General features: G+C 49.2%; 1 protein-coding gene across 16 annotated transcripts in view; it reads right to left on the bottom strand.

Moving 5' to 3' along the window:
• Positions 1 to 24,071, bottom strand: part of PLEKHA6 (pleckstrin homology domain containing A6) — a 138,905-nt gene that overhangs the window by 99,319 nt on the left and 15,515 nt on the right. The window contains exon 1 of one of the 16 annotated variants that reach the window (XM_049696518.1): positions 21,955 to 22,425. The exons of the other annotated variants lie outside the window; for them this stretch is intronic. The gene's annotated coding sequence lies outside the window, so the exon portion shown is untranslated. Of the gene's footprint in view, positions 1 to 21,954; positions 22,426 to 24,071 lie in introns of those variants that run through there. 16 annotated transcript variants of the gene reach the window in all.

Below are 24,071 nucleotides of genomic sequence, written 5' to 3' on the forward strand. Positions count from 1 at the left end.
TTTATACACACAGACTGTTTCCCACTGCAGCTTCACAGAACCCAAAGGAGGGAAGCCTTACGTTGTGATCCCTATTCCTCAGCTGATTAAACAGCTGGGGCTCAGAGGGGATAGTGAGTAATCCAAAGTTACACATCTTAGGGAAATGCCAAAGGCAGGACAGGAACCCCATCTCCGTCTCTCAGAGCCTGTTTCTCTCCCCTCAGGCAGCCCAGGGCCTGGCCCTCAGGGGGCAGGATAAACACTAAATGTGGAGGACACGTCCTGCTCTCTGGGTGGGGCCCCCCTGGTGCCACTCTTCAGCCGCTCTGGGAAGAGCTCCCTCGAAGGGCTACCTCAACCAAGAGTTCAGGGGCCTCAGGGGTTAAACGCAGGCTGTTCTATGGCAAGTTCAGGGTTTCACTGGCAATAAATTCCCTTAAAAATTTAAGAAATGTCCACTCATCTTGCTCCTGATCGACAACAAATTCTTACTCAGCCAATTCAAATTACAAAGTCCTTCTGAGGTTTTGAGCTCTGAGAGGTCCAGCCTTGAGCCATTTCTCCCCAGGATTCGATCATAAATGGGCAAGAGTAATATGATGCTGATCGTGGCAGAGGCGGAGGAAGACGAGAATCCCCTGTCTCTAGAGCCTTCCCTGGGAGCAGGCCTGGGATGGAGTGGAGCAGCCTCTATGGACTAGATATGCTTCAGCCCAGAAAAAGCTCTCAGGAGGCAATCATGCATCTGGGCAGGGGAATAAGACAAACAGCATAGCTCCCCCCATCTCAGAGGGAGAAGCCAAGTGGGGGAGGCAGTAAGGTGAGTTGTAAGCAAAGTCCCCTTTGCATCCTGTTCAATGAAATCTTAAATCTTTGAGCTAAAAGAAAGAGTCAATAAAAGCTCTCGACCGTCCAAACAACTTTCCTAATTACCCCTGAAATATATTTGCACTCCCCGTAGTCACCATTGGGGAAGGCTCTGGGCCTGCCCTTCTAGACTTGGTCTGATGAGACCACCTGTCTAGGAAACAGACAGAGAGACACTTTCCTCCTGGACTCTTTCATTCCCCTTGGCCCCCAAAGTGTTAACCAACAGACAACCCCCCACAACCCCCACCCCCTTCCCAGCCAGGCAGGGAAAGCAGGAAGGCTATGGAAGGCTGGGGCAGCTGGTGGGGCTGGGGGCGTGTTGAGCTTGGCCTCAGCCCAGCACTGCAGACAGCTCTACTCAATGTAGAGACACCCAGGCTGGGCCCCTTGGACCAAGCTCCTCCCTTCCTTCCCCACCAAAGAAAGGGTCTAGAGAAGGCCCCTCTTGGGGGAGGAAGTGGGGAGAGGGAGGCCGTTTCTCAGGATCAGAGTCTGAAGGAGGATTCCATCTCTCAAATGCATCTTTGAGGCTGCAGTGGGCAGCTACACCCTTCTCTGCTCGCTGCCAGAGAAACCGGATTAAGGCAAGAAGACACTCAGGAAACACTGGGCAGCCCCAGTTCGAGGGATGGCAGTGCCAGAAAGATGGTGCCCGTTTTGATGAGCAGAGAGAAAAGTGACCTTGGAAGAAAGCTGACAGACAAGGAATCATGTCACTCCCCCATTTCCCCTCTTCTGTGTGGGCAGGAAGGGGGGATGGAAGGGCCAGCTGTTCGTAGCCATGCAAGGGGAATGATGGTACATATGTGATGTGGGCATATCTGCACCTTCTTTTCAATCTCCCACACCCCCAAGCCATTGCTCTGCCACAGTCCCCTGTCACCTCACCTCAATTACTTTGATGGCCAGCAAACAATTCTGCTGGGTCACTTTAAGAGGTGCTTCTAAGGTGTTCCAGGGGGACACCTGATCCCTCCCCTGTGAGCTCACCTTTCCTGAGTCCTACTGTTCTAACAAACGACTAGCACCCAGAGCACAGGGCAAAATCTCCTACACGTGGGGATGCAAACCTCTCTAGTGTCAGAGGAGCTTTCCAAGGGGTCCTGTACCTAATCTCCCATCTGGTCCCATATGCCCTAACCCTAACCTTAACCCTAACCCTCCTGCCTCCACTTACCAATTCAAATTTATCCTAAGACTTGGATTTCCAACCTCACCCCCTAAGCCCCTGAAATAGCTCTCGGTTTGTCATCAGAAACTTCAATCACCAACCAGTCTTTCCTGTCCATGATGTGGTCTTTAAACTACAGACTTAAACATGACCCAGGAACCCACCTGAACTATGTAATCCCCAGTTCCATTGCCCTGGAGATGAAAGAGTGCTTCTGAATCTGGTCTCCCCCACTTCCATCCCCCACTCCCATCCCCCACTCCCCCCCTTCCCCTCTTCAAATGATAATTCAGTCATGCCCTGGCTCATAAAACTTCAATGTATCTCTACTGACTACAGGATAGAAGCTAAACTTCTTAGCTTGAGATGCAAGGCCTTATATAATCCAGCCCCAATTTGTCCAATATGATCTTCTACTTCCACCCTACAACCCAAAGCAAAAATTTCCTGTAAGTGTTAGAAGTCACTGTGCCGGAGGAATTCAGTGGAAGAAGAGATCACTTCTGGCTAAGGCCATCAGGCCAGACTTCATGGAAAGTGTGTGTGTGTGTGTGTGTGTGTGGTGGGAAGCAGTATTCAGAATCATGCACTGGACCAGCTTGTCACTGGTCTGCCCTCCTCCTTACTTCACACTCCCATCATGAGTTTGTAAGCATAAAGGACATCCATGTGGATGCAGGAAATGCTTTTTTTGCACTTGAAGATCTGTCAAACTCCAGGCATCCAGGAACAGAATCAGACTGCAACAGAATCACAAAAGCTAGCAACTGCCTGTGACAAGCTTCCTGCTACTGCTGGCCCAGAGTGATAAAGACAGCAGGGTCTAGAGAGGCCTCCTCCATGGCTCCTGCAGGGTGGTTTGCTAACAGGGCTTCTATTTCCCCTCTCCTGAGCCCTGCGGTCCTACCAAATACCTAGCATCCTGAGGAAAGAAGAACCTGAGGCAGGGAGGAGAGAATTTTAAGTAACTCCCGTCTCTCTGTACTCCCAGCCTTTTCAGTCTGGATCTTTGGAGGGAAGGGTATGAGAAGAGTTAAGAAAAAAAAAATCCAACCTTCTCTGCCACCTGCGATTCTGGCAACTCAATGCTGGGAAGTGGGAGATGAAACTGAGCTTGGAATGAAGGGACAGAAGACCAGAGCACACTAGTGGACGCATAGACTAGCCAGCTCCTCCCTTCCCAGGCAGCATCGCCAGCCAGAGAATGATGAGGCAATCTCCTTTCAAGTTTATATAATAATTCACCCAGTGAAACATCACCACTGTATAATCATCCTGAATGGGGTACTTGTATGTGATGAGACAGAGAGAGACCAAAAACTGGAACCAGGGCAGAGAGGTGAAGAGGACACCTGAGTATGAGGGTGAGGAAAAAGAAAGAGAACTAATGAACTCCTGTTGGAATTAATTTTCAAAGACCAAAACAAAAGCAATTAATGTGGAAGAGAGGAATCCCCAGGCTCAGCCGCTCTAGGGGAAGCCACCTGGGTGACTGGAGCCCCGGCGGCACTATGTTTACAAAGAAGGTGGGAGGGTGCACACCAGAGGAAAATCCAGGGGAAATGACTCCCAAGTGCTCCAGGGGGAGGGGAGGAGTAACTGGGAAGCATGTTCCAGAGCCGTCACGTGTGTGCTGGCGAACAACGCACACACACACAGATGTTAACAGGGCAGTTGCAGCCACTACACCGCTAGCCATAAAGGCATCCCAGCTGTACAGAGCGCTTGTCACACCCTCCCAAACAAGAAGTCATGTATGACAGGCAACATGGAGTGAATGCCTACTCCACACCAAGCACTGGACATTTGGCACGTCTTAGCTCCTTTCATCCAAACAACCCTATGAGGTAAGTGTTATCCTCCCTGTTTTATAGATAAGTTAAGGTTCCAAGAGGTTAAGTGTACAGGAGAGAACATTTGCCCCAAGTTCCCAAAGACCTAGGCTCTACAATTTTCTACCTCCGTGACCCAGTGATTGTCACCTTGGACGTATTATTTAACATGTCTGAACCTCAGCTTTACCATCTGTAAAATAGGGATATCACTACATACTTCCCAGGTTGTTGTAAAAATTAAATAAGATAATTCATATAAAGCTCCGCATACTAAGTCAGTAAATGTTGGTCCTCTTCCCCTCCCCCTGCTTTCATTAAGATAAATAACTCATTCATTCAACAGACAATGGAGTGTCCAACATACGAAAAGGCGGAAGGGAATGGGATTTTGGAAGCCCTTTTTTCATGCCAGGCACTTTACTAGGTCTTTAGGGTAGGGTGTGGAGGTTAATGAGAAGAATGGAACAGGAGTTTACAACCTAACAAGCCAAGCCCATAAATAACTGAACGCTCTGATGTGTGATAAGAGCTGTGTAAGACAAGGGCAGACACAGATACAGAGCCTTGGGAGTTTGGAAAGGGAAGAGAGGAGGGACCAGGAAGACAGATCTGACGCCTTCGGGGCCACCAGGGAAGGCTCTGAGGAGAGATCACACGACTTCTAAGCCTGAGAATGGGCAGGATTCAGAGTGGAAGCCAAGGGGCCAGGTCTCTCATACGGCCTTTCTGAAGGCAGAAGCTAATAGGATTCACAGGATACTAATCAGTACATGCTTTCCGTCTTTAAGAATAGAGATCAAAGATGGCTACAAATTGAAGGCTAGAGTCTGCTCCACCTCCCCTTGCCTCTGGGTGCACCCAGGACTCAGTCTGACCAATGGAATGTAATAGAAGTGACGTTGTGTGACTTCTGAGGTTAGGGCATAAGAAGCCTTAAAGTTTCCACTTGGGTCTCTTGGAATACTCTGTCTTGAGACACTCCTTCTGGTAACCAACTACCACACTGAGGGAAGCCCAGGTCACGTGGAGAGGCCACACATAGGTACTCAGGTTGACAGCCCCAGCTGAGCTCCCAGAGGACAGCCATGTGAGGAGTCACCTTGGCTGTCTGGCCCAGTGCAGCCCTCAGATGACTGCAAGGACAGGAGACAACCCAAGCAAGCACCTAGCTGAGCCTGGGGAACCCAGAGAACCCCGAGGGAGCAATCACTGTTGTGTTAAGCCGCTACCCTTTGGGGTGGTCTCCTCTGCAGCACTTCTTGCCAGAGCACTAAGTCTCCACCTCACTAACCTGGGCTGTTACTAGGGAAGTTGGAGCAAGAATCCTACTAGAAATGGATGGGAAAGGAGGTGAGAAGAGAGGGAGGGGAGGGAATCGGTTAAACTCTCCCAGTAGCCTCCAGCTCCCCACTCCCCTCAACTCTTTCCAACACGACGCCAGATCAATATAACTCGTAATTCAGTTTACCCCCTGGGAAATAACCAGGAGAAAAAATCAGTAACATATAAAGATGTTTATAGCAGAGCTATTCATAATAGCAACCAACTGGAAACAGCTCAGATTCCCAGAGATAAGAGAAAAGCAATACAGTAATGGAATAACATGACAGACTTATTTACAGCGATTTAAAATGAAAAATTTACAGACCATCATCATACCTGGACGTGTTTGGATAAAATAACATTAAACAAAAAAATGCATGGCACAGGACAATAGCTACACACTAATTATAACTATGTAAAAATATTAACAAAGACCAGAAGGGCCCATGGAATAAAGCACATAGTTTAGTATTTATTTACCCTTGTTTTAGGCAAAGTTGATTAAGGTACTACTTTCTAAAAAGCACCAATTCAACCTTACAAATCCTAAAAATAGGGTCATGACTGCACGGGAATTAGGAAATGATATCTTGGAAGATGTTACCCAGGGGATGTGGGTAAAACCCTGGGGGAAGGGGTGGGGGCTAGATGACAGGAATGGAGCGAGTGGGATGGAGCTGTGGCATCTCTCCAGTAGGGGAGCTGAATGTTAGGAAACAAACCCTCCGTGTTTGCTGACACAGTGCAAGGAGAAGGACTCCCACAAAAGACACCCATTATCCCATAATTATTGTCTCTCTTGTGCCTGCAATTAACGACTGTCTGAGAGGCGCTGCCGCTGCCGGGGTAAATAAATGTTCACCCGCATTAGAGTCAATCAGCCAGCTGAAGCGCCAATTAACAAGCCCACTGCAGAGACCCTCCCTGTATCCAGCGGTGGTACACATCAGCGACCGTGGGGAGGAAGGGGATGGGACAAGATGACACAGACCTTGGGCACACTCCTACCCCAGAGGCAGTGAAGGGACGCTCAGAGCAACATCTTGAGCCCCAGGGTAGAGGCCAGTCTTGCCCCAAGCTAGGCAAGCCAGTGCTTTGACCCCCCGTGCCAACTCAGAGGAGTCTGCATGCATCCATGTGTTGCCAGCAAGATTCCCGGGAGCTGCCACAGCTCCAACGTGGGGCGGTTTTTGGCCTGTGGGAGCCCATCAAGGGAAAGACCTGTAAGAGAAGGCCTCAGAGGTGCTGTCACCTCCTGAGTTCCAGGGGGACATAAAGAGAGGACAAAGAGAGGAATCAGACAGGGAGCCATCTTGTCCAGCTGATGCTGAAACTGACTTACACCGGCCTTCGGCTATTTTTCTTAAGCAGCAAACCTCCGAAACACAGGAAAGTAGCTAACGTCAGAGAAGTCAGAGATAATTCTTTTGTCCAGAGGAGAAGGGCAGGGGAGCGAGTGCCTGATACGAGGCATCTCAAGTCCTCTCCCAGGGATTTGGGGAAGATAAGGATACCCTACAGTTCTGCATGGCCTGCCCAGCACCTGACCACTGTGTTACACCAGCACACCAAGCCGTCTCTCCTATCACAGACCCAGCCAGTACTGCTCAGGCGGTGGGACCAGAGGCCCCAGAAGATGCCTATCAGGCTGCCAGGGAGCCTCTGAGATCGGAGCGGCAGATCGTGCAGTCAGAGATATCTGGTCCAGGGGTTCTCAATACTGGCTTCACACAAGAATTACCTAGAGAGCTTTTTAAAAATACTAATACCTGGGTACCACCACAGACCAACTGAATTAGGATCTCTGGGGGAGAGGGAAGGAGGCCCAGGCACATGCATTTCTTTAAGGCACCTCAGGGATCCTGATGACTACTCCAATTTCCTCAATTACAGATGAAGAAACAGGAGTCTGGGACGGTCATACCCCACCAAAGGTGACAAAAGCAGCGGGGAGCAGAGCCAGAGCTCAAACCAACCCATCGGAACGCAGGATGCAGCTCTTGCGCTCAGTAAGGCTGGCTGAATGAATGAACCAGTGCTACAGGGGTCTGTTCAAGATCCTGCTGTGTTCCGCGGTTTCATCCACAATTTGCATAAAGACTCAGAAGGCAAGGCTACCAGATTTGCTCCTGACAGGGCCAGGAGGGATGGCTAACAAATTTATGGCAGAATCAAGATTCCACATACTGAAATACTGGCCTAACACTGACAGAAAGGAAATATTGGGTTGGTCAAAAAGTGCCTTTGGTTTTTAAGTCAAAATACAAGACACATCTTTCATTATCACCAAGAACTTTATTGAACAACGTATTCACCCTCTTGTTCCACTACCTTCTGCCATTTTTCAGGCAACTTCATAATTCCATCTTCCCAAGTCTTTTTATCTTTTTGAGCAAAGAACTGTTCCAGGTGCCTTTTACAGTCTTCTGGAGAATTGAAATTGTTTCCATTAAGAGAATTTTGTAAAGACAGAAATAAGTGGAAATCTGAAGGTGCAATGTCTGGCGAATACGGCAGACGAATCCGAACTTCCCAGCCAAGCTGTAACAGTTTTTGCCTAGTCATCAAAGAAACATGTGGTCTTGCATTATCCTGATGGATGATTATGTGTTTTCTGTTGACTCATTCTGGATGCTTTTCGTCGAGTGCTGCTTTCAGTTGGTCTAATTGGAATCAGTACTTGTTGGAATTAATAATTTCATTGTCCAGAAGGAGCTCATAATAGAGGACTCCCTTCCAATCCCACCATATTCACAACATCACCTTCTTTGGATGAAGAACGGCCTTTGTTGTGGTTGGTGGTGGTTCATTTCGCTTGCCCCATGATCTCTTCCATTCCATATTATTGTACACTATCCACTTTTCATTGCCTGTCACAATTTGTTTTTAAAAAAGGAACGTTTTCATTACGTTTAAGTAGAGAATCGCGTGTGGAAACACAGTCAAGAAGGTTTTTTTCACTTAACTTATGTGGAACCCAAACACCAAAGAGATGGACATAACCAAGCTGGTGCAAACGATTTTCAGCGCTTGATCTGGGTATTCTGAGTATGTTGCTATCTCCCACATGGCATAACGTTGATTGTTCTCAATTAATGTCTTGATTTGATCTCTATCAACTTCAACTGGTCTACCTGACCGTGGAACATCATCCCGTGAGAAATCTCCAGCACGAAACTTCGCAAACCACTTTTGACACGTTCGATCAGTCACAGCACCTTCTCCATATACTGCACAAATCTTTTTTTGCGTTTCAGTTGCGTTTTTACCTTTCTTGAAATAATAAAGCATGACATGCCAAAAATGTTGCTTTTTTCCTTCCGTCTTCAATATTAAAATGGCTACACAAAAATTCACCAATTTTGATAAGTCTTTTTTTACATGCACGCTGACATGACAGCTGCCACATACAACCTAACACATTGAAGTTAAAGACAACTAAGTGCTACTAGAGCCATTTTACGGAAATAACTGAATAAACCTTTTGGCCAACCCAATATATCATAAATGTAAAACACCTATCATTTAAAAGATTCCAATTGTACTTATAATTCAAAGCTTTGAAATATGCTCAACAGCTTGTTACTAATAAAATGGGGAAACACAAATACAGTCTATATATTTTTAAAAATGCATGAGTGTTTTATAAAAACCCTATTATTGGCAGTCCAAGAGGCAAACAGGGCATGTAGGCAGTTAGTGATCAAATATCCTGGAAATAGTTTTATGCCTGTCCCTAGAAGCCTCGTCAGTAAGACTGATTTCAAGATCTTGGAAGACAGAATTCTCCCCACCTCACCCTCATTTCTACCCCAAGTTGAATAATGTAGAGCAGTACCTCTCAAATTTTAACGTGCATATGAAACTCCTAGGGGATCTTGTTAAATTCAGATTCTGATTGTGTAGGTCAGGAGTGAGGCCTGAGATTCTGTATTTCTAACAAGCTCCCAGATGATGTAGAGGCAGCTGGCTTATAGAGTAAGGATTTACAGGGCCTCAAAGGTTTACCTGTGAAGCCAGGCACTCTGAATATGTTTGGGGCATCTGTGTCCCTTCCGCTATATCCCGGGAACCCTGAGAAGTGGCGGAGCTGAATTTGGAGGTTAGGAAGTTCCAACGGTACTTGCTCAGCTCAGCTCCCTTGATGAGCAAGTGTGCATCAGATGAGCAGAGAAGAGTGAAAGAGACCCACTGAGAGAGAAAAGACCCATGGTGGGGGTGGGGGGATTTTATTTCAGACCAGTGTGGGTCAAGGTATTTTCCAAATAGAACACCAGATATAGAGTAGCATTATAAAAACAACCAGACTGCATCAATGAGGGTTCATGTGTGTTTGGAACTAATGTGAAGGGACGCTCTGGGCTCCCCTTGACACTGGCCTTCCCTCTAAAGCAGATCACATCTTTTATGTAGAAGAGGGGAGATCTAAACCTAACAGCTGTCCACGGGAAAATAACCTGAGGATTTCGGCACAATGAGCCCAATTTAAACACCGGTGATTTGCAAACTGAGTCTGATATAATAGAAAGAGATGGTCAAGTAGACGGCATCAGAGTCCCGCTGAACAGACCACACCTGGAATACTCTGTTCAATTCTAGACAATTTATTTTAAGAGAAGATAAAAAGCTACCATGCACAGAGTGGCTTGTAGTTGCCAGGCCCTGTTCTAAGCCTTTTACATGTGTTAATTCATTTAGCCCTCTCAACAACTCTATGAGGTAAGTACCATCATTATCCACATTTTACAGATGGATGAACTGAGGCTTGGAGAGGTTAGGATTATAACCAGGGTCACAGAGCTGATGAGTGTGAAGCCAGGTGCAAACTCAGGCAGATGAATCCTGGAGCCTATGTTTTCCCACTGTTTCATATTGTCTCTTAACACTGGTCTGACTCTTGAAATGATGACAAAAGTGAGCTCAGAAAAGAATGATCAGGATGGCCAGGATGCTCAACTAGAACCAAAGGGTGGATGGTAGGAAGAAAAGTTTGAGTTCAGCATCAAGGAAGGATGTGAGTTGAAGCTGTCCAACAATAGAAAACGCTGCTTCACAGAGCAGTGCTCCTAGTTACTGGGGGTTCAAGCGGTGCTGGCTGACCACAAGTCTGGGGTGCTTCTATCTGGAGGAAGTTTGGACCAAATGAAAGGTTGCTTCCAAATGAAAGGTTGCTTCCAAGCCTGAGACTCTAGGTCCCTCTCCTGTCTTGGTCTCTCCACCTGGAAAAACAGGCTCTGACATCCGAGCACAGAGTTTAGAATGAGGTACATTTAGCCCAGACTTGCCCGCAGATTCCGGTGTATATGATGGAGAGAAAGTGACAGCTATGCCCAGACTACAACTTGCCTAGGATGCCTGTAAACTGAGCCACAGGAAGGATTATGGCAAATATGCAAAGGAGCTCCTGCTGACACCTCCTTCCCCTGACCTGTTATCATCTCAGGAGGTTCTTTTGGGAGTGATAAACTCCTCTAAACTGGCTGAAAATAGCTCACTCCTTCTCAAAGAGATAATTAAGAATATAGAAAGTCATCATAAAAAGTATGAAAGAGGTCAGTGTTTCCTAACCCAAATTATACTTTGGGCCAGCACCTTATCTACATTATCCAAGTACCTCAGAAGTGAGTGATGAAGCCACGTCTCCAACAGGAAAGGCAGAGAAGGATGGATGAAATAGGATCAAACTCCACCCTGCAAATCCTTCGGCCAATGACTGGCTCTAAACCAGAAGGAAGAGAAATCATCTGAAATCTCAGCCCATAAAAGGACCTGGGCTGAGAGCATCTTCTTATCTTACTGTCTTGCACGTTGCCCCATCCCAAGGATAACGCCCAGGGAAGGTGGGGAAAGGTATGTATCAAGCACCTACTATTTCAAGACACTATGCTGATTACTGTGGGGAAATACAAATTTATCAGAAAGACATATGTGAAAGAAAATATTTCAGAGCAACTTCTATTTCCAACTGGCTGTTTCAGCCAATGAAAGGACACTTTTGAAAATATAACTTAATAAGTACACAAGTGTTGATGGCTTGGCCTTGGTTCTGACAACACCAGATTTGGAAGATGCTGGGCCCGATCAGGATGTTTTCCGTTTAGATTCTAGGGAGTCCTTTCTGGGGTCTAGATACTCTCTAAGTTGCCACACTCTGCCTCCAGAACAGCTGACCAGAGGCAGCCCATCAACACGTAACTGAGCCTGGCCCTGTCCATGCCGATCCAGGCTTCCTTTCTCAGACCTCGGCCCCACTCCCATCAAGGCTTCCCTCCACTGGGAACCTTCTCCACACTCCCCATCGCCACTGTGCCGGAGGTCTCAGTTTCTCCCTCTTCTGCCTGCTTTCTTCACATCTGGGATCTGCTGCCATGAGGCAGGTCTGTGGGATCTACATCTTGGTCCCCCTCAGAACCCATGTGCACGCTGCCCTGGGTATAGCCTCACCCACAGCACAAGTCCTAGAGAGCTGACGGATGTGGCTGGTGTGACAAGCATCACCCTGAACAGGACAGCAGCATCAACCATGATCCCTCCTGTCCCCTCTTCTCCCGCCCCATGCCCTGCTCCCTGCCCCTGCGGCAGGTTCCCTACACAAACCCTCCTTTCTGGGCTGAATCACTTGACCTTAATAGTGGGATCAGAGGCATTAGGAAAAGTAAGCTCACCCAACTTCCCCCATCTCTCTCCACACTCACATTTACACACACACACACACACACACACACACACGGAAAGTAACTACAATGATGGGGCTGTTGGGGAAGGGCAGAAACACCTGGGAGTGGAGTACAGGGGAAAGAAGAGAATGAGCTAAGCCCGCCCTGCCGGCTGCCACCAGAGGGTTAAGTTGGTTTAAATGAGGACATTGGTTTCTGGATTCAGAGAAGGCCCGCACTGCTAAAGGAGGCTATGGCTCCTGGAGGAGCTGCTGCCTGGTTAGATAATGCCCTCCTCCAGCACTATGCGGGCCAAGGGAGCTGTAAGGACCGGCACCGCATGTGGTCCCTGATTCCCCCTGCAGCTCAGCTCTGCCTTCAAGCCTTCTCCTCAGCATTTCTGTGACTTTCTTTCTACATGGTCTGAAGGGCTGCCAGCACCTGACAGCCCCTTCCTACATGCACATGAACCTGTAAGTAACACATGCACACACCCTCACTCCTCCAGAGGAAGCAGCTACCTCCTGCCCCTCCCAGGACACAGGGTCAGGGCACCTGGGGAAGGCCAGCGGGGCAGCCCTGAGAGGCCGAAAATGAGCCGTGACTGTTGGGGGTGTCATAACAAAGCAGAGGAAAATAATCACATCTTCCCCCCCTCTCACTCCCATCTCCATTATCTCACTATCTCTGGCTAATATGCATGCATTCAAACTTGGGTCACATGAGGGGCAGAAAACCCTAAATCCCAATTCTGATTCCTCCCCCACTTCTCAACTGGTCTTGGATGAGCAGCCCATCATCTCAGAAATATTAGATTCTTCATAAGTAAAAAGGGTTAATCAAGTCGCCCTGGACAAGCTAGTATAGAGCATACTGGGCATACACAGAATACACGGATGCAGAGATAAGGGGTCCCTACAAGACACATGTTCGTCTAACTCCCACGTTAATCAGTTCATCTTCAAGCACTGAACACGGTCTCCTTATATGATCCCAAGGCATCAGTTCTCCTGACTGGAAACCCAGCATCTCTCAACCTCTATTCACCCAGCCTCACACGCCCACTTGAGCCCCAGCAGAATTCCTAGTCACATACCCACTGCCCTGGCCCAAGGCCCTGAATCCAGCAGCCTGGCCATGAGGGGTTGGGGTCGCGGATGCTCATCACTTTGGCCACCCAGGGCAGAGGCTTGAAGCCGGCCCTCTCCTCCCACAGCTGCAGCCCCACCGCTGCTCCCCAGGCCTCCATTCAACACCAGGCAGCCTGTGCCCGAGGGGCTGCGTAGACGCTGCAAAGGGAACACACCCAAACGGAAACGAAGCGCCTCAGCTGTGGGCACCTTGCTCTGCTGTTTGCAAAGGGCAAAGTCCACGCCGGAAGAGGAGGACTGGCCCACCTCCAGGACGGGAGACACAGGCCCTGGGACACGGAGAAACAGCCACGTGCTCACAGCACAGCTGAAAACGGAACCGAGCCCTGTGAACTCCACACACTCTGATTCTTACTCTGGGCCTGATCGTGAATCTGTCACAAGTATTCACAGGGGCAGCCTTCTGCCCGGGACGGTGCTCCTGGGGTTCAGCACTCCTCACCTCTGGGTACTAAGCGCTCCCCGACCTGAGCCCACTCTGTGGTCGAGGCCGTACCTGACCGGACTCCTGCTGTTACTTCCTTCGTCCCGCTGGAGACGGACAATTAAAAACTGGCTTTTCCTGGGCCTCGCTTAAGGCTTTCCTATCAGAAAATCTCCCAGGAGCCTGGGCCTGCAGGCCCAGGACCCTGACACAGGCTCAGCGCCCAGGAAAGCTCGTGGGGGGCGGCTTCAGTGCAGCCAGGCCCACCCCCCTTCCTCGCCCCTTCTCCCTCACAGACACAGAGGGAGCACCCAGACCGCTTCAGGCTCAGCCTCATCTTTCACAGCACCCTCGGCATCCAGCAGACAAGAGGGACGGAGGCCTAGGCTCAGCTCTAGGCCCTCATTTGGGATCTTTAGAGCCTGGTTTCTCTGTTTGTAAGAAGAATCCTCCAATTCCTCTTGCAGCAAGAATGAAAATGGGCAACAGATTCAGCACAAAGACCCCCTTTCAAGCCTTGCCCCTGCGACCCTGGGCCAATCGTATGACCTCTGATCTGCGACCCTGGGTAGGTCATATGATCTCTGAGCCTCAGTTACCTCACAGATTGCAATTGTAAGGATCCAACCAGACAACCTCACACATGGAAGGAGGGAGAAGCCCGAGGTCCTATACATGCCTGAGGAGCTTTAGTTAGGATTCTCTCACAGTGTTTCTCAAACTGAAGGTAGTGACCCAAAAGTGGGTATGAAATCCAGCCGAAGGGTCAAGGTATCTTTTTTTAAAACAAATAGACCAGACTAGACTCAAATATGACACGAAGCATGCACCACACACAGTAAGGGTATCGCACACGTGTTTGCTGGGCTGTGATGAAAAATGTATTTCTGCTGGTGGCAGTCAAAATTTCGATTAGGTCCTACTTTGAAAACTTTCTTGCAAATGTTCCCACCTGTATAAACTTGCTTCCTGCCCTCAGAAGATTGGGATGGTAAACTCCTTGAGGCTGACAGCCATGTCTCTGGGTTCTCAAGAATTCCAACTCTCCCACCCCCTGCCCCCATTGTGCTGGGCTAGGACTAGGGTTGGCCTCCAATACAAGCTGTTCACAGGCTGGAAAGCATCCAATGAATAGAAAATCAGCGAGGAAGGTGAGGGGGGAACCATCATTGACAGTGCCAGGCACTGTCCCAGACAATGTCCCTGAAGGTCTGTGTTAACATTTTACAGATGAGGAAACTGGAGTTCAAAGAAGTTAAGTTGTCCGGGGGTGGGGTGACCAGGATGGAGACCTAGGTTTGGACAGTCCACGGCTCCCTCTCTGGGACTCGCTGCCTTTGTCACGGCCTGAGAGAGCTCCTGCACTGCCCTATCAAATCTTCCAAACGTCCTGCATTGCCCAAGATGACTCATACCACAAAATACACATACACACATGGCAGGAAACAACACAACATCCTTTCCTACCTGCCTTTCTCTGGCTTTCCCAGTCCCACGAGGGAGAGAGAAGAGGGCTATGCTGGGGGCATCTGGGATTTGTCTTCCTCTTCGTCCCACCCTTGTCCTTCTCTGCCTCTTTTGAGGCTGATTCCCCCTAGCTCACCATCCCCCTCCCCCCCATACCAGCTAACTGGTTACCAGGGCAACCCAGCTGGGAGGCTGCCAGTTACCATGGCAACGCAGCATGGCCGCCAGGCTGCCTTGCTTAGGAAGGTCGGGGACCGGCCGGGCGACAGAGCCATTAGGATGTTGCCTGCAGGAATGGCCCAGACTGAGGGGCCTACGTGCCTGAGGGAATTAAGTTCCTGCTGTTAGGGGGCTACTTCTTAGTTTCCCATGAGACAGCCTCCCCCCGCTGGGGGCAAGAGCTATAACCAACCTACCCAATTCTCTCACTCAAGGCTGGTAGCCTCCAAACTTTTCAGCAGAATTCTGGTCACCTCACCTTGAGGAAGGTTTCTCAGAACGAGCAGCAACTGGCTATCACCCAGCCTAACCCTGGGCCCCCTCACCCTCCTCCCTTTCTGAGCATATCTGGGAATCAGCATGCCTGCAACATGTGTGTGTCAGCGTGCAGACGGAATCTCTCCATGATATACGCTGGTAATAATAACAAGGAAGAGCTACTATTTCCTAGGACTTACTATGTGCCAAGCGTGTTCCAGGTACCTTGCCTGAAGTCTCTCCATTGATCCAGATAACAAACTTGTTATCCCCACTTGGTAGACACAGCAACTGAGACTTGGAGAAGTTAAGGAACCTGTTCAAGGTCACACAGGTATTAACTTGCAGAGCTAAAATGAACCTGTACAAATCAGCTTCTGAAATTCCTTGAGCCCCTGGCTAGTGCACCTCCTCCAAGTACCCAGCCCGGCTTCAAGAAAACATTTTTAACATTTATTAAAAGATTATTTGGTGCCAGATGTCTCATTTATATTATTTTATTTCATTTCATCCTTACCTCCATAAACGAGGTTTTAGTCTCCTCACACAATAGCTTAGGAAACTGAGACTCAAGGATGTTAAGCAACTTTCCCAAACTGACGAGACCCAGCTTCAGGCCCTTCCTCGGGAATCCTTTCCTGACTCTCCAGGGAGAGTCTATCGCTCTCTTTCTTGGCCACCAACAAATGCAACATATGTCTCTATCATATACAGGACAATCATTTGCACACACGTCTGCTCCCTTACTAGACCGTGAATTTAAAAATTCATTTTCACAACCTAGTACCTGGTCCATAATGAGCATACAGTAAATGTTTGCCAGAAGAAAGTAATGGGGCTGGTATTCCAAGTCCTGTTCATCTGCCTTAATTCCATGCTCTCTCTACCACGTTACCCTGTCTCATTCATTCATTCAGTCAGTCAAAAAGCAGTTATCAAACAACTGCTATGTGCCTGGCTCTGTGTGGAACATCACAAAGGCAAAAACAAATAAGACTATCTCTTGCCTTGAAGCAGCCCAGTGGAGTGGAGTGGGGGGGGCATGCCTGAGGAGGACAGGAAATAAATGTCCCCCACCACTGCCATCAAAGGCTTTCTCATGACTGTTTCCCCACTGCCTATTCCTTGGACCAAACTCCTTCCCCTCCAAATCTTTACATATCCAACCAACATTTATCGAGCACCTGATATGTGCCAATGCCTTCAAATCACCCATGGTTTGGGGGACAGTGAACAAGATAAGAAGACAATGGAATCAGGAATTATGCGACATCATGAGAAGTGACCAGGAACTAGTGTCCAGGGACACTGGGACCATTTGTCTAATTCTAAAGAACTTCCACATTTGATGTGATAAAGCAATTTCATGTTGCTTTACATTCACACCCACTTCCTACATTAACTCATTTGAACCTCAGTGATGCAGACAGGGCAGGAATTATTACTCCCATTTTAGAGATGGGGAAACTGAGGCTCAGAAGCAGAAGAACATTGGATTAGAATGAAGGAACCTGGGTTCTGGACCTCACTTGTGATTCCAACAAGGCTAACTATACTTCCATCAGGACACTCCCACCCCACCTTCCCACCCCACCATCCCTCCTCACCAAAAGCAGATTTTCCTTCCCTGCTATGACCTCTTCAATTCCCCAGCTAGGCAGCTGCACTTTCAGGAGAGGCAAGCGGGCTGGCCTGCAGTCTGTGGATAGCCCACTGATGCTAATGAGGACCCAGGAACCAAGCAAAATCAGAAAAATGACCTCACCACCAGAGGCCAGGTTGAATTTAACAAGCTAATTGCAAGCATGAGGCTAATTAAAAGCAAATTGGCACCTGCAATTATAGACTTGGGTTCTCAGGTAATGATGAGCCAGACTGAGTGGACTTGGTGATGTCAGAGCTAGGGAGGGACCTCACCTCCCACACAGAGGGGGTTCCCAAGCCCCGCGGGAGGAAAGCCTCAGCATCCATCCATGTTTGTCAGATCACAGTTGACTTGCCCAGCCCTATATCCTGGGTTCACACAATAAGGACCAGCCCTTTACAGAGACTAAATGACCTGGGAGGATTTGACAGTCACCCTGGATACCATCTGCCCTAAACATATTTCCTACTGACCCACCTCGGCATCTGTCTGACCTTTGAGTTAAAGCATTGCCTTCTGATATACATTGTTCAAATACCATGTCTAATAATAACTGACATTTGTGTAATTATTTGCAGTTTAAAAATCACCTGCATATATATTACTTATCTAGCCAATAACTAGGTAAGCAGATAGTGATACTAACCCTATCTTTCAGACCAAGAAACAAAAGCTCAGAGAGATTAAGCAATTTGCTACAAATCATACAGTTGTTAATTTGGACCAGGATTTGAATCCATGTCTTCAAATTCCAGCTGGGCATTCTCTCTACACCCCAGCAGGCAGTGCACTGACTCTCTCTTATTAACACATGGACCAGAATTAGTTTATCAGATCAGCTAGTGCTACTTTGGAAAGTGCAAAGAAGGCTCAAAGGAATGGGGAACAGTCTGGGTAGGTTTGCCGGGATCAAGAGAGGATGTGCACCTGGCAGTGTGTGAGGGGTTGGGCAGGGGGACTGGGCGGCTGGAGGAGGGGAGCCAGAAGACACCAGAGGAGCCAAACTCCCTTGTTCAGGCACCTGCTAGAAGAAGCTACAGAGTGTGACATTCCAGGGCATTACCCTGGGAATGGGGAGTGGCTGTCTCACTATGCTCTGTGCTGGTGAGACCAAACCTGGGGTGAAGCAACAGGAGAGTTTGAGGAAGGGGGTGGTGGTCACTGGAGGCATCTAGCCTCAAACACGGAGACTTGGGGGATTTGGGGGGAGGGGAATCATGATACTGGCTTCAGATATATATGTTTCTCATGCAAATCAACAACAGTAAGATAATAACAAACACATTTATCACTTACTCTGCTCAGCATGATTCTATGTGGTTTACATATGTGACCTCATTTATCTTCACAAGAAGTCTATGAGATAAGGTACATTATTATCTTCATTTTACAGATGGAGAAACTGAGGCACAGAGAGATTAAATCACGGTCAAGCCCATATCCCTGGTAAGTGGCAGAGCTCAGATTCAACCTGAGTTTGGCCCCATAACTGCGATCTAGACAACTGCACTAAATTGTTTTTTAAGAAAAGGCGAAGACTTGAACAAACAAATGACAGCAGATGGACCCTTCATACTTTAAAACCTCTTTTTAAAATTTTAAAACTCACTACTAATCAAACAAATGGATTAAAACAATGAATTAAAACAGTGAAAAAGTTATAACTGTCAATGCTGATGCTCATGCAAAAAAAGGCATTCTTATATGCAGCTGCTGGGAATGGAAATTAGTACTTTCGAACAAGGAAGTGGCAAAATATGTCAAAATATTTTAAAATGTAGGAATTCCATTTCTGGAAATGTAACCTAAGGAAGAAAATCATTGATATGTGTAAAGATTCAGATATTTATATGTTCATTGTAGCACTGTTTATAAAAATGACAAACTGGAAACACATAGTTTAACATAGGGGCCAATTAAACAAACAAATAAATAGAATAGGTATATAATGAAATACCAGACAGTCACTTAAAATGATGTTGTAAAAGAATAATGACGTGGAAAAATGCTTTTTATTTAAGTGAAAAAAATATATGCTTGGTCCAAAATTTTAACAGTAAAAATACTGTTAATAAATATATACTGATAATAAATACAGTCACATGTCTGTGCATGAATTCATAAAAACATATATACACCAAAATGTTAAAATTATACACTAAATCTCTGAGAGAATTACACATAATTTTAATCTTTTCTTTATGTGTTTTTCTACATTTTTAATAACTATGTACTACTTTTATACTCACAGAATAATAATTTTTTAAAGGTATACCCTCCATCACATTAATTCTATGTCTTGGGATTTATTCTAAGGAAATAATCCAAAATACAGGAAAAGCCTCACGCACAAAAATGACCACGTTGTGTTATTTGTAAAAGGAAAATAAGGGGAACCACCTAAATGTCCGATACGAATATGATTACATAAAATACATTACATCCAAAGGCTATTATACACTATTTTAAATATGAAGAAAACCATCTTTATCGCTGTGGGAAAGAGAGCTGACTTGCTCTGCGCTGCTTCAAAGAATCAAAACCAAAGGGCAGAACACAGAAGTGGGCAGATTTGATTCCATATAGAATGTTCTAACCTTGGAGCAGGCAGCCTGGTGAGGTAATGAACTCCCCGTCGCTGGAATTATCCAGGGGAGGATGATGCTCCCCTCAGGGAGGCCACAGAGGGCTGGTTTGGGCTTGGAGGGCGTCTGGAGCTGTGGGCGCAGAGCAGGAGCCCATGTGGACTGAGTGATTGCCAAGGAAAGGGTCCCACTCGGCCTATCCTCAACGCGCTTCCTCTCTGCTCACTGTTTATTTTAAATGTTTCCCAAAGTGTGTTCTTTCCTCACTAAATATGTGGGCTTTTTTTTAACTGGTTGGAGACTGGCCTGCCAAAGTCATCTCACTAATGCACTGATGTCCAAGCACCTCAGCCCAGAGCTCAGCACACTGTGGGAAACCTCTCAAAGCCAGGACCCACTGCTACTGCCGCAGCCCCCACTGCTCAGCAAGCTCTCCCCGACGCCCCGCTGCAAGCTCCCTCCTCCTGAGCCTCCTCTGCGGGGCCCACAGGCTCAGTGCCAAGGCCTCAGGGGACCCACAGCAGGCCAGGGAGGAAGACAGAGGAAACGGGCTCAGGCCCATCAGGCCGTGTGTCAGCCCAGGCCACGCGGCTGCCTGCTCACTGACTTCCTCGGTAATTACTTCATTTCCACCGAGCAGGAAGAATCCAACTCAATAATCCAGGCAGACACGTTAAAAGTAATTATCTGTGTAATGCGTCCTGCACCATCACCTTTCTGTGAAGAAGGAAAAAAAAGCCAAACCCGGCAAAAGAAAAAAAAAAAGGCCCCCATTGTCTCGAGCCTGTGCAGCGGCAGCCAGGATTAATTACACAGCCGCGCTAACACATTTAGCACCTCGCCGCTGACTGGAAAGCCAAGGACTTTTAATAATTCGTATCTGCAGCCTAGCACTCTGTGCCCTGCTGAGGACCCAGAGAGCGCTTGTTTTCTGTCAGGCAGTGCCAGGCTCGCCCCTCGGCCGCCCCACCTGGAGATGGCTCCAGCCTCGGGCCACTGTCTGGCTCCTCCAGGGAGGCCTCGTCTGTGCGAGGGGGCGGGGGGAGAGGCTGGGCCTCTGTGGGGCCTCCCTCCCACCTGCGCTCTGCCAGCGGAATCTGCTCATCTCCTGCCCGAGCTGAGATGCAGCGCTCTGAGGTGGGAGCCTCAGGATCCCCCAAGCTCCGCCTCCTGCAGAGGCGCCTGGAAGCCAGAATTTAGGGGATTCGTAGGGCAGCTGCCGGCGATGTCCCTGTGGCCGTCTGGACATCAGGCTCAGGCAGAGACAGTCCAACCGGGGCTCCCACCCCCACGTGCAGGAGACCCTCAGGGGAGCCAGACTGTGGGCGAGGGGACTACAGGGATTGGGAAGGAGCTGCCAAGCCTTGAAGGCCGTGACCCCCTTTGACTCTGAGTCCATCCTCGTCCCACCACCTTCCCCTCAGTCGCTCAGACCGCCCCAGCCCTGCGCCCTAGGGCTGGCTCCCTCGTTCCTGGCTCTCCCATCCCTGGCCCTCCCGGGTTCCAGGTTCCAGCCCCCTCTCTTCCCTTCCGCCGCTTGCCTGTGGTTGCAAGAAGCATCTCCCCTATGGACGTGCCTATAGCCTCTCCTCCCTTCTTCTCCCTCCATCGTTACCGTCTAACTCTCCCCCTCAGCGCCCCCACTCTACCTTTCAACACCCCACCCTGCCACTTCCTCAACCTTTGCCCAGAGCCTCACACAATAAGCCCGAGGCTCTGCTAGCTGCAGCCTGGCCCTACCGTTATAAAACCCATCCCCCCATGCTCACAAATCCGGCTCCAGCTCCTTCAGGGCTAAACCCAAGACCCCAGAGGTCAGCCGCCTCCTAGGAATTCAAGAGCCTCAGCAGCCCCAAGCCCCAACCTCTGACCCATAAAAGACACACCCTGACCCCTCCCACACTGAGGAGGTGGGTCCCTGGGGCTGACCTGAGCCTGACCCCCAGACCACACCCCCATCTCTCCTTCCTGCTGGCCTTAAACTCACTGTTCTGGCAAGATTAGAAGCAGGGTGGGGCTGGCCTCTTTGCTCTAGCCAGGCTGGGGGCCCCAGCTGAACCCTAGGAAGCTGGCAGCCCCAAAGCTGGCCTCACTCAGGAGATGCGGTTCAAATGTGATAAATTCAGACAACATTAGCCCTTACTGGGGGTTCTGGAGGTGGGGGTGGGGGCACAGAGAGGGCTATAATTAACATTCTCAGCATCCGTGATCCCTAAGTATCACTGCCAAGAATGAGGGATGCGGAAGGCAGTGGCTCCGCAGTGCCAGCAACCCAGACTCACACGGCGGCGGGCGGGCTGCCAGCCCTGACCAGAGCCCAACCTTCCTCCTCCCACCTCATCTATATGATGCATCAAAACAGACTCACCGGCTTCTGAGGTGTGAGCCCGGCGCTGAAAAGCTGTAACTCTCCGAGCCCTCAGGCGCCCCTCCCCCCAGCTGAGGCCGGCTGGGGTCCTCCTCCCCACCCCTGGGGCCCCCTTCTGAGGAGCAGGGCTCAGATCTGATGTGGTCTAATCAGTCATCTCTCCAGCTGGCAGGTCCCTGGCGCAGGGAGAGGATGCTGTTGTGGTGACTGCAGAATCCAGTATCTTTCCCAGGCAGAAGCAGCTGGGCATGCTCCATCGTCTCCCGAGGGGATTTCAGGGCCACGTGACTCTCCCTCCCCGAGCTGTCACTTAGGATCAGGAGTAAATAGTCCCCAGAAAGCTTTAACTCCATCCACACCAGCGACAATCTGTTAACCACCCATACTGCCTGCCTGGGTGAGAACGGAGTACCTCAGCACAGCCTTCCTGGCCTTCCACCACTGCGACGAGACTGCCCCCCAAAGGGGATCTGGGCCACCGTCTGTGTAAGCTGCATTTTGCAGTCCTCCCACCAGAGCACAGGGAGCCAGAAGTTGCCCAGGGGGCTGGCATCTGCGGCCTCACCATGCCTGCCTGTGGTTGTCTTTTGTCTCCATGGCTGTCTACCCAAGAGATGGGCGTGTCTCTGGGTGTCAGGAGGCCTTGGCCAGAGCCCTAGTGCCCTCACATCCCCCCACCCCACACAGCAAATTTAAAGAAATCATGTTTGGAGCTGACTGGAGTCCGTTACAAGATGTCAGGACCTTCTAGGTCCTCAGCCCAAATTGGTCTCCAATGACCTTGGGCAAGGATGCTGGGGGTACCTGTGTTTTGCATTATTGAGGGTCAGAGGCAGAAAGGAGGGCTTCAGCTAATAGGATTTCAGCCCTGTTTCTGCTGTAGAAAAGCCCATGCCATTCAGAGATCTCTCTCTCCCTTCTTCTCTCCCTTCCCCCCACCCCCTCTCTCTCTGCCTCAGTTTCCTTCTCTTCACGTTTCTGTGGATGCTGGAAAGATTCTCTGTGGCAATAACTAAGTGCAGGAGAAACACTGAGTTTCATAGCCAGGATCAGAAAGATGGAAAGAAAATGGAGTATTCCCACGGGAACTTCCAGGCAGGCTCACCGGGTCTCAGTCCTACCTGCCCCTGAGACCCAGAAGCTGGAGACCCCAGCGAGTTCCTGGGGTCACTTCTGAACAAAGAAATATTTCAGTAAGCAGGGGCTAGATAAGGGCAGCTGCCAGCACCCACCCACACGATTATTAGATCTTTCCTGAATGTTTATTTGAATGAACTTGATTTTTGAAAAATAAGCTTCTCTTCACCTAAATACAACTATTTCCCTTCTCCATGGGTCTCTTTTAATGTGATCTGAGTGTAAGTTTCATTTTCACCAACTGAAGCCTTTATCTTTAAAAAGAATCTACTATGGAAGGTGCAGGAGCACAGAGTTCCTCCCAGGGTCCAGGAGGAGCGGGGGAAGGGGAGTGTTAAGGGGATCTGATCTACACCCCTCTCCCACACACCCCAGAGGGAGCTACTGGAATGACCATCCTTCCCACCCTAGAGCAGGCCAGGCTGGAGCTGGGGATTCCAGGTTAGAATAGCATGCACTTGCCTGCAGCTGTAGTGGGGAGGGGGATCCCTAGGTCACACCCCACCACGGCTGAGATGCTGAGTTCAACCCAGCTGAAGGGGCAGAGAAGTCCTGGATGCAGGCCCAGTGCAGGCAGCACCGATTAAGCCTAACCCACCTGCCCGGGCTCTCCAGGACTTGGCAAGGCTGCCCAGTACAGGCCGGGGGAGAGCTGGCTCCCAGCCAGACAAAGATATGGAGCTCTGGGGGATCTCTGGCCTCGAAGACCCAATGGAGTGAAGTAAGGCTGGGGCAAGAGAGTACAGCATCCAGGAGGGGACAGAGAAGGTGGGAAAGGGGACAAGGACCCCAGCCTCCATCCCACAAAATCTTCAGACAGCCGGAAAGGGCAGGAGATGGGCCTATGGGGAGGGTTTTCTCTCTGGCAGACAGAGGGCAAGGGCTGCAGATGAGTCCCTTGGGCCCTCCAAGAGGCCAGAGCCAGAAATGTTGATGCTTCTCGGAGATCTGGTGGCTGTGGGGGCATGAGAGGCCGAGGG

The sequence above is a fragment of the Orcinus orca genome, chromosome 1, assembly GCF_937001465.1.
Source record: "Orcinus orca chromosome 1, mOrcOrc1.1, whole genome shotgun sequence".
In the NCBI taxonomy this organism is placed as follows: domain Eukaryota; kingdom Metazoa; phylum Chordata; class Mammalia; order Artiodactyla; family Delphinidae; genus Orcinus; species Orcinus orca.